This window comes from Hemicordylus capensis, chromosome 4 (assembly GCF_027244095.1).
Source record: "Hemicordylus capensis ecotype Gifberg chromosome 4, rHemCap1.1.pri, whole genome shotgun sequence".
Taxonomy (NCBI): domain Eukaryota; kingdom Metazoa; phylum Chordata; class Lepidosauria; order Squamata; family Cordylidae; genus Hemicordylus; species Hemicordylus capensis.
The window spans coordinates 195,334,322-195,344,012 of NC_069660.1; the positions used below are offsets into that span (position 1 = coordinate 195,334,322).

General features: G+C 42.3%; 1 protein-coding gene and 1 long non-coding RNA gene across 6 annotated transcripts in view; one reads left to right on the top strand and one right to left on the bottom strand.

Moving 5' to 3' along the window:
* Window positions 1-7,384, bottom strand: part of LOC128322282 (cadherin-10) — a 250,048-nt gene extending 242,664 nt beyond the window's left edge. The window contains exons 1-2 of one of the 2 annotated variants that reach the window (XM_053243247.1): window positions 7,326-7,384; window positions 4,583-4,732 (exon numbers count right to left, since the gene is read on the bottom strand). The gene's annotated coding sequence lies outside the window, so the exon portion shown is untranslated. Of the gene's footprint in view, window positions 1-4,582; window positions 4,733-5,750; window positions 5,885-7,325 lie in introns of those variants that run through there. The other variant, XM_053243244.1, reaches the window with a different exon arrangement.
* Window positions 6,550-8,545, top strand: LOC128322284 (uncharacterized). 4 transcript variants are annotated; one of them, XR_008305647.1, is made up of 4 exons: window positions 6,550-6,743; window positions 7,027-7,174; window positions 7,329-7,453; window positions 8,321-8,545. It is a non-coding gene; the product is annotated as an uncharacterized LOC128322284 (long non-coding RNA). The 4 variants fall into 4 exon arrangements; XR_008305648.1 differs by lacking the exon at window positions 7,329-7,453; XR_008305649.1 differs by lacking the exon at window positions 7,329-7,453 and having other exon boundaries at window positions 7,027-7,155.
* Window positions 8,546-9,691: the final 1,146 nt, after the last annotated feature.

Sequence of the window (9,691 nt, forward strand, 5' to 3'; positions counted from 1 at the left end):
ACTGACCTGGCATTACAGAGTAATATGGTGAGGTTCTGTGGGTGGGTGGATGGCATTGCTCTCCAGAATCAAAGAAGTGGTAGGCCTGCTGGAAGGCAAAATAGCAATTAGATTTCTGAATTCCCTTCCGCTGGCGTACCAACACCATATCTTTGCCGATTCCCCACCACTACTGGTATAGGGTCATTCCCCACCTCCCCATCTCTATTCAGCCCAAAACACATACCTGTACCAGGCCTAAGTAAATACCAGGTAACAATGAAGTGAGCAAGAGTCTTCCTTCCAGCTGTTCAAGTTAATAGGTCAAAATTATGGAGAAATTATATGAGAAAACTGTCACCCTGGTAAGAACTGTGAAATTCTGAGAGAATTTTAATTTCGCCTTGGAAGACTCCCCCAAACGTTGAAAATTTGAAATAATTAACCCCTAATAACTTGGCAAAGAGTCACCTTTTAATGTGGTGAGTCTCTTTTATTTAGCAGCGGGAGAGTAACTGGCCCCATCCATCCCCAGCACAGTACCTCCAGTGACTGTTGCTGGTGCCTATCTTATGTTTCTTTCAGATTGTAAGCCCTTTGGGGACAGGGATCCATCTTATTTCTTTATTATTTCTCTGTGTAAACCGCCCTGGGCCATTATTGGAAGGGCTGTATAGAAACTGAATAAATAATAATAGTAGTAATTTTATTATTATTATTATTATTATTGTTATTGTTATTGTTATTGTTATTATTTCCACTTGGGAAAATTTTTGTCACAACCTTGAAGTAATCCCAGTCTTTCCCCATTCTTATTTTTGGTCCCTAAGTATCACTTTTGGGCAGGTGGGGGTAGGGAAACATTTCTGAAGAGCCATTTAATTGTAAGAATGTTGTCCAACATGATGCACAATGCAACACTGACATTGCCCATTTGCTAGCACAGCTGCACACGTGACAGGCAGGCCTGACTGTGTTGTGCAAGTGGGCAGTTGCACAACTACTTAAAACTGTGCAACGCTGCTTCCATGGAACAATGAGTAACAGCCTACTTGTGTAACACCATCCTAAAAAAACTTAATTTGTGTGCTTTGCCTCCATCTTGGCCCATCCCCCTTGATAAAAGTTGGATCTGCCAATATCCTTCCTTTATCTCTTGCTGCTGTTGAGCAGAAGCGCCTTCTGATGACACGTAACCTGCTATGCTGGGAACAGGTTGGAGCAGATCCTGCTGTGACGTAAGGTATTTTTTGGAGCCCACTGGAACTACTGGGTATCAAAGATGGTATATTCTATGAGAGCAGATTTCCCTAGCAGCAGGGAATGACCTACTTCTCACTGAAGCGCTAAACCTATGAAGGCTCATCTGTACAAAAGCCTGGTATGCATCCTTTCGCACATATAGAAAGGAAGCATGCCAGGGAGATGGGTTCTAGCCTAGCTTTATCTATGACATATTAATTTTCTGTTTGGAGGGAATGTTTTGTATGGAGGAACATTTAATAATCTGCTGTCTGAACTAGGAAGATGATGATAGAGGTTTACCACTTCAGAGTGGTAAACCAGGCCAAAGGCTTTCTTGCCAAGGAATCTATTGCTTATGCCACCTAGGATTACCAACTTTTTATCCAGTCTTTATGCGTGGTTTCACATATCACATGGCAAGTAGGAGAGGAGAGCTGGTCTTGTGGTAGCAAGCATCACTTGTCCCCTTAGCTAAGCAGGGTCCACCCTGGTTGCATATGAATGGGAGACTTGATGTGTGAGCACTAAGATATTACCCTCAAGGGTTGGAGCTGCTCTCGGAAGAGTATCTAGGTTCCAAGTTCCCTCCCTGGCATCTCCAAGATAGGGCTGAGAGAGATTCCTGTCTGCATCCTTGGAGAAGCGACTGCCAGTCTGGGTAGACAATACTGAGCTAGATGGACCTTTGGTCTGACTCATTATATGGCAACTTCCTATGTTTCTATGTTCCAAGTAAGGTTGCCACGAACTGCCGGTTCCCAGAGCACATGCAGAAGCCTGGCTTAAGGCAATGCCAACATTGGGCATATCGTCTTGAACAATCTTTGCATATTCTACCTAACTTGTGGTTCCAAACCCGACATCTGTAACTTAGATTTGAAGTAGTCAGATTTGGAATGACATGTAGGGTAGAATATGCCAACACTGGTGGGCTCAGACAACCTGCTCAATACCGGCACAGCTGTCCCAACAATGGAAGTCAGACTCCCACTCATGCTCGGAAACCAACAGTTTGTAGCAAGCTCACTTGCCATTTTACGTGTAAAGCCATCACTTAAGAGTCATTTGACTAGAGCAGTTTGTGATTATAGCCTCCTTCAGGTGTTCTACAATCAGGTAGAGTGGGAATGTGAGCATTCTGGCTAGCCTTACTCCCCACAACAACAAATTCCTTAACATGCCCCGCCCACTCTCAACACTTATCTGATTTTCCTCCATGGGTTCTAAAACATGTAAGAGAAGTCCCTAGGTTCAGTACTGCTCTCCCCAGAGAAGCTCTGAAAATGGGGATGCTGGGGTGCAGGGTAAGCCTAAAGAGTGCATCGGTGGGACTAACCAACATGCTTCTACTTCCCCTCTATCTATACTCAGATCTCCAGATATAGTAGAACCTTTTTCTTGTAGATGAGGACAAAGGTTTTGTACCATGCCAAGCTTCATGGGCCAATTTCTTTGCAGCAAACCTCTGTTAAAGGGACAGCAGCAAGCCAGGCCTGTTGTTTTTCTAACCACTTGTCAATCCTAGTGCCACCATATGTAATGCAGCATAAATCTTTAAAGAGTTACAAAGGTAAAGTCCAGTTCACATGAAATCTGCTGATCATGGCATATTTAGCATTTCTTCATATAGTTCAATAATCCCTCAGAACACTCATTTCAAAAAATTGATATGAAGGCTGTTTTACAGTTTAAATTAATTTTCCACAAATATTGTCACATCAGCTCTTACTGGAATCTCATCTTAGCAGAAACACCCAAAATTGTTGAGCTGATGATAGTCCTGTTGAAAAGTACACATTTACCAATATAAGTCTATTGTATTCAGAGTAAATGGACTCTATGTGATAGGGAAAAATACAATGTATCTCAACAATTTGGATAGATTATCTGTATTCAGAGATAAGAAGCAGCATAAATTTCGTTACCTGGTCTCTCAAAGAGACAAGGGATGTGAGAGATGAGACAGCAGTTATTCTTTATAGGATGAGCAATAAAACAGAAATAAAGTATGCGTAATGTAAGACATAAGTATGCCTAGAATAGTGCATTTTTCTCAAGATAAACATGTTGATGCTAAATCATCTTGTCAAACTGTGGATCCATAATAACTATGTGGCAAAAAAAATAGTCACCACATTGGCTGGTACAAGTATCAATTGGTAGCCAACTATAGGGTTTTTTGTTTTTGTTTTTTGACATAGCCAGCCCATGACACAAAGCAGGCCTTGACCAATTTTCTTTGGATCTAGGAGCCAGTCCAAAAATTTAGGAGTCAGGTGATGGACACTTGACAAAGTCACCAGACTTACTGACTGAAATAGTAGGGGGTGGGGAGGGTAAATGCCTGGGCTTCTCCTTAGACTTTTACAAGTAACATACTTAGAATAGGAAGAAGGCTGCCTGAGACAAATAAAGATTTTATTAAATAACTCTCTCTGAATATCTTTCTCCAGGTGCAATGGTTGAATTTCCAGAAGCCATGGCTCCCTGGTGCCTGGGGTTTGTAAAAAACTGACACAAAAATTAGTAGAGGTCATACTGGAAATCAAGGCCACTGTGGGGATGCACAAACTGCAATATCCACACAACATCCTGGGTAAGAGATTTGTGCATGGTGTGCCTTAGAAGATATATTTACACCAGCTTGCCCCACCACCCCATAGCATATGTCCTGGGGAAAGCTGGTAATACTTTTCACCACCAAATGGAGTCATTGGTTAGTAAGTCCCTTGGAGGTTTGGTTGTGGGAAAGCAAGTCCCTAATTAAAGGAAGAACTCACTTATCCACAATGAGGTGAGCATAAATGAAGTGCAGCAGCAGATCTGCTAGATGGAATAAGGAAAGGCTCTGTTTAAAGTTGCCACTGATTTTACAAACTTTCAAATATAAATGTGTACACAGGTAACACAAACAATGAACACACATGCACAGAAACCTACACATCTGATTTTCAGAGAGAGGGAGGGAGAGAGAGAGAAGCAGAAGACTATCCATCCCCCCACAACAACACTTCATCATTTTAAGATACTTTTCTTATATCTTTAAAAGTCACCTTTTACTTAATGAATTGTATTATCCTTCTCCAACAACAAAGCTAATGTCTACGTAGGTCTCTCCTGTCCACACAAGACTATCCACCATCCAAAAAAGCATCCCCTCTGCCTTCATTATCTTCCTACAGCAAGATATCTGCTAAAACAGGATTAGAGCTAAAGCCACCATTGCCGGAAAATGACACTAAAAACATGACCATTGTAAGAAGCTAAGCACCCAAGTGACACTATGTAAAGTATTAAGATGGCAAAGTGTGCAAGGACTGAGTGTTTATTGGGAACAAGGAGCTAGAGCAATCCTTACCTATTCTTCATATACGCTCGTAATTGTTCAGACAGGTCACTGGTTCTCACATTAATGTGAAGTTTTCTAGAATTCTGCTGACATTGTCGTTCCAGCTGTTAGTGGGCTCTGGGGCATTCAGGTTCACTTGGATGGCATGCCATTCCTGAACTGGGAGGAAACAGTACAAGATGTCAACATTATTTTTTTCACACTGTAACACAAGTGAAAGGCTGTTCACATAGTACTATAAAACAATTTCATTTCGCCCCTATAGCACAGAGGTGACAAATAGTTGCAATGTGACTGGGGTTGTGGGTTGTTGTTTTTTGGTTTTTTTATACAACCAGCCATATCTTTTTACACAAAGACCTATCATGGCCACAGGATAACTTCTCTCTCAGGTCTGTAAAGATACAAAGGGCAATTGTCCTGCATGGTGGTGATATCTGTGCAGGAGAAAAAGAATGTACAATGCAGCCTTCAGTGACAATAACACTTAGGAAGAGGTGAAAGCTTTGAAAAATGAAGAATGGAGAACTGGGGAAATATGAGGTCACATTTGTGTTTCCACTTATTTCACAAGTTCGAGTCCTACAACTGTTGACTAGCACCTTAGAATAACAGCTTGTCTTCACTCTAGTCCATGGCTGCTCATATTCAGCCCTCCTGCAGTTGTTGGTCTACAACTCCCATAAACCATGACTATTGGCCACTGTGGCTGGGGATTATGGGATTTGTAGTCCAAAAATAGCTGGAGGGCCGAAGCTGAGCAGTCCTGCTCTAGCCTTTCTCTATCCCTTATTAATCATCATCACCATCATCATCATTATCAATTCAATTTATATACCACCCTCCCTAAAGTGACACAGGGCAGTTTACATTAAAATCACCAACACATCATAAAACAATTTTTTTAAAAAAAGTTTAAAATTAAAATTAGATATCATTAAAAGCCAGGCTAAAAACTTGGCCCTGCCATGAGACAAGATGAGGAGATTGCCTCAGGGAGCAGTTTACTGGGGCACCAGCAAGATGCCCTTCTTCCCCCCCTCTTTTATAAAAATGGGGTTAGAAGGGTAGGAGGGTGTAAACAAGGGTGCAGCATTTGTCACCCTACCTGAGCCATACTGCCACCCCTGATTCTAATGAACCAACACAGCTACTTAGCAGTTTTGCATGTTCTTACCATTTTCCACAATATATGGTCTGCATCATGCCTCCAGTGCTTCCACCATCATTGGTTAAATTAAGCATACCTACCAAAATCCTAACATTATGATATGGAAGGGCTGTGCACATGCACACACCCCTGCATACTGCACTTTTGTATTCCATGCAGTGCAATCCTAAGTATGTTTACTCAGAAATCGGTCCTGGAGCCAGTTCAGATGATACTTTTAAATGTGCAGTTTGTATATCTGTGGTTTTTTATAACCACTTGGAAAACAGAGTCAGATGAACAGACCAATGTGGACAGAGTGTATTCTTCCAGTCACATGTACAGAATCCTATTGTACCTTCCTTTCACAGATGGAGGTCTATCATTCTCCTCTCTCTATGGTTCCCAGGCTTCCTTTGTTGTATTTCCTACTACAAACACAGCACCTTCCCATAGATATAAGTACATAAAATGATAGAGTCATGCACAGTGATCAGCTGTTGAGATGCAATTCTTTTCCATGGCAGATGACAGCTGTCGCTCCCTTGTTTTCTATGAGAAGACAAACCTGCCTGCTAGCTTGAGGTACACAAATTAAATGGGCATATTTGGAGATCTCAGGGTGCACCGTGTGTGTGTGTGTGTGTGTGTGTGTGTGTGTGTGTGTGTGTGTGTGTATAAAAGAGCTTGCAGTTTGCAAACATTCCTCCAAATATCAACCTCCTATTTCTCTCTGGGACTCTAACATTTTCTGTTTCTATGAGGTTCCATTGTCTATGCTTTTCAATAGGAGAGTTTCCCCACATTTTCTGAGAAAGTGCTGCATTTTTGTGGGGTTTGGGATTTTTTTGGTAGTCTGGGTGAGGTCTGGAACCTACCTGCAAAAACTGGATACAGTAGGAGCAGCACCAATGGTGGTTACGCTCTAGGACTTAACCAGCACTCCATGGTAAAGCAAGGTGCTAAAAGGGGGCAGATTCGGGAGTAAAGCAAGTTGCTGGCAGGGGACAGGGGTAAAAGGTAAATATTCCCATGCTGGGAAAGGGTTAACATTTCCTCTCACAGCCAGTAATCACACCCCCTCTGAGCTCCTGGCCAATTGTGATCAATTTCCAGGAGCTGTGAACTCATGCCCACAGCATGGCGATGGCATGGCTATACAAGTGGGCAGACCCAAGCCCAGAGGGCCAGAAAGAGGGAGGGAAAACTCTAACTCTAACCTGAGTTTCCCAAACCAGGGGTGGAAGATTGTCTGCGATCCGATCCCCAGTTTCGAATTTTAACTGCAAATTGTGGTTCTCAGCCAGTTCCTGTGATGTCTGAATGCGGCCTGTCAGTCCTTCACCTCTGGCCTGACTGGGATCTTCCTCAGCAGAATGTTCTGCCAGGGAGAAATGCGGTGGACGTGGGGCGGAGGATGACTAAAGAGGCTGTAAGTGTAACTCCAGAAGGTAAAGACAAGGATCCAGGGGTGACCCTTAAGGCTTTTCCTTTGTGGGTAAGGCTGCCCTCCCCCACCATCACAGCAAAAAAAGAGGAAAATAAAATTCATGTTTGAAACTCACACACACACACACACACTTCTCCACATTTATTTTTTACCAGAAAGTGGGTGAAATTTGAAAGCAGCACATTTCCCACTGATGTCACTTTGTGCAGCAGAGGTGAAAAGAACTCTCTCACAACTCTCCACGGTCCACCTTAGGCAGAGAGAAAAAAGTATGCCCAAAGTAAGTCCCCTTTACATATCTGGATGATCCAGTCCTGGGCTTTATCCGGAATACAATTCAAACTCTATGGTTAAGGGCGGGGGACTCCATATTGTAATTCAGATAATTCACCTCATTGTGTGATAGTGACCACCGCATATTCTAAATCCTACATTACATCTAATATTTAAATCCAGGGTACAGAATGTATGATTTTCCATTTGGATGATCATTTGTACACGGGTAGAGGAATCTAATCACACGTTGAAAGCATCATCTGAACTGGCCTGGTTAAGAAAGTTTAGAGTTGCAGCCGTAGTTCTGCAACAGAAACAAAGAACCAACAGTTCATCTAGGACTCTTTTGTAATACTGACCAAAAACCAAGTCCTTCCAAACAGTGTGGAAATACAACAGAACAGAAATACATATTGAAGGAGAAGCCTATATTATCCACTTGCCATTCATTCCCTTTAGAATTAGGAAGACAGAGTGTAAGGTTGTGTTTGACTATAGTATATATTATATACTTTATATGCTTAGAAAGATGTAATAGGGGAAAAATCTACAGAGCTAGACTATTCTTTTGCAAAAAGTCAGCAAAAAATGCCTTTTTTATACCTCAGATCAGCTGAAACTGCAGTTCAATATTCTACAAAACCAATTTTATGTCCCAGCACAAATATACATTTTCCAGGCATTGAGGTTCCACATACACACACACGTTCCTCGAGCAATTGCTTAAACATTGGTTTGCAAAAGTAATAAAAAATGCAGGGTCGATGCACTAGTTTTATTTTCATTGAAATGTCGAGTCATCTACAAAACTGGGGAAATTAAAATGTTCTATGCCAGTTGATTAACTTTCCTCCATTCCCCATCTTTCCAGATCCACAGATTATTGGAGATTAACCATCTACTTTCTAAATATTTGTGTGAGTGCATTTGTCTGCAATAGCGCTGTAATGTTATGTTCTGTGATATTGTGCTGCTGAAGCTGACAGTACATTTTGCCTTTAAAAAGCACTTTTCTACTGGCAGAATGATATTCATAAACAGATCATAAAATTCTTTGTTATATGAACAGCAGAATAAAAACAGTATCTTGCAATAATCTGAAACGTTTCAAGGTTTGTGGGAAAGTCAGATGTCTCTGAATTTGTTCCAGATTCCCTTAGTTGATGTTTGTTCCAAGCTTTCCTTACATTGCTGAAGTGGAAATAAATTGTCATGTATGTAAGGATACAGTCATGCCAGCTGTTTTCCCCAGGAATTAGTAGTCCAGTCCAGAGGTGAACTTTGCCACAGACCTTGGGGATCTGGTCCATGGCCTCCTGTCTCATGGGGGGGGGGCAATGTTCAGGGCGGCCTCCCAAGATCCCCACCGCTGCCCACAGGAGGAGGGTTAGGGGCAAGTTCGTTTTAAAAAAAATTCAACCACCACTGCATGGTGGAGATGGTAGCAGAGACAGGGGATGGCCAATGGGGTGCGGACCAAGATGTAGGAGGTGGAGGTGGTGGCAAGAGCTCCTTCCCTGAGCCCACCTGCTACCAAGTGACAGGTTGGGCCATTTTCGGCCCATTTACGGGCTCTCTCCGTGCATGTGCAGAGAGCCCCTAAACGGGCCAAAAATGGCCCAACCTGTCATTTGGGCGGTTAAAATATTTAACTTGGCCCTGACCACCCCCCTCAAGCCAGGGGTAGTTGCTCTGAAGCTCTTCAGGTCTAGGCTCCAAAAATTACCTACCTGCCACTGGTCCAGTCCATATTCCATGGGTTTTCAAATTTTGCTGCTGGAAGTGCTGGGAAGGTTTTCTACCATCCTTCGATGGTTAAAAAAACCCAACCTCATTAAAAAATGTACTCACTTCATTTTGTTATGCTAACCTTTTAAAATAAAAAAAGGTAGGGAACCTTCTACCCAACTCACACAGCTGGTGAGTTGGAGTGGTAGGTAGTATCCTGCTGCTACTGCTTGGTGTCCCCTTATTCTAATAAAATCCTGTTCCCCTGTACTGGCTAAACATAGAAGTCAAGGGCATCATCACCAAACGCAGGGAGGCTGGACATTTTTGTCCCCACCTTGGATGTAGGTGGAGGCTGAGTCAGCACTATTCAGGTATCTGACTAGTCAGTCAGCAGCCACTAACCAGTCAGCAGCATCAAATACCGCCTCTCAATAATATCTCAAATATATCTCAAATAAAGTCAAATATCTCAAATATATCTCAAATAAATATATCTCAAAAATATCTCAAA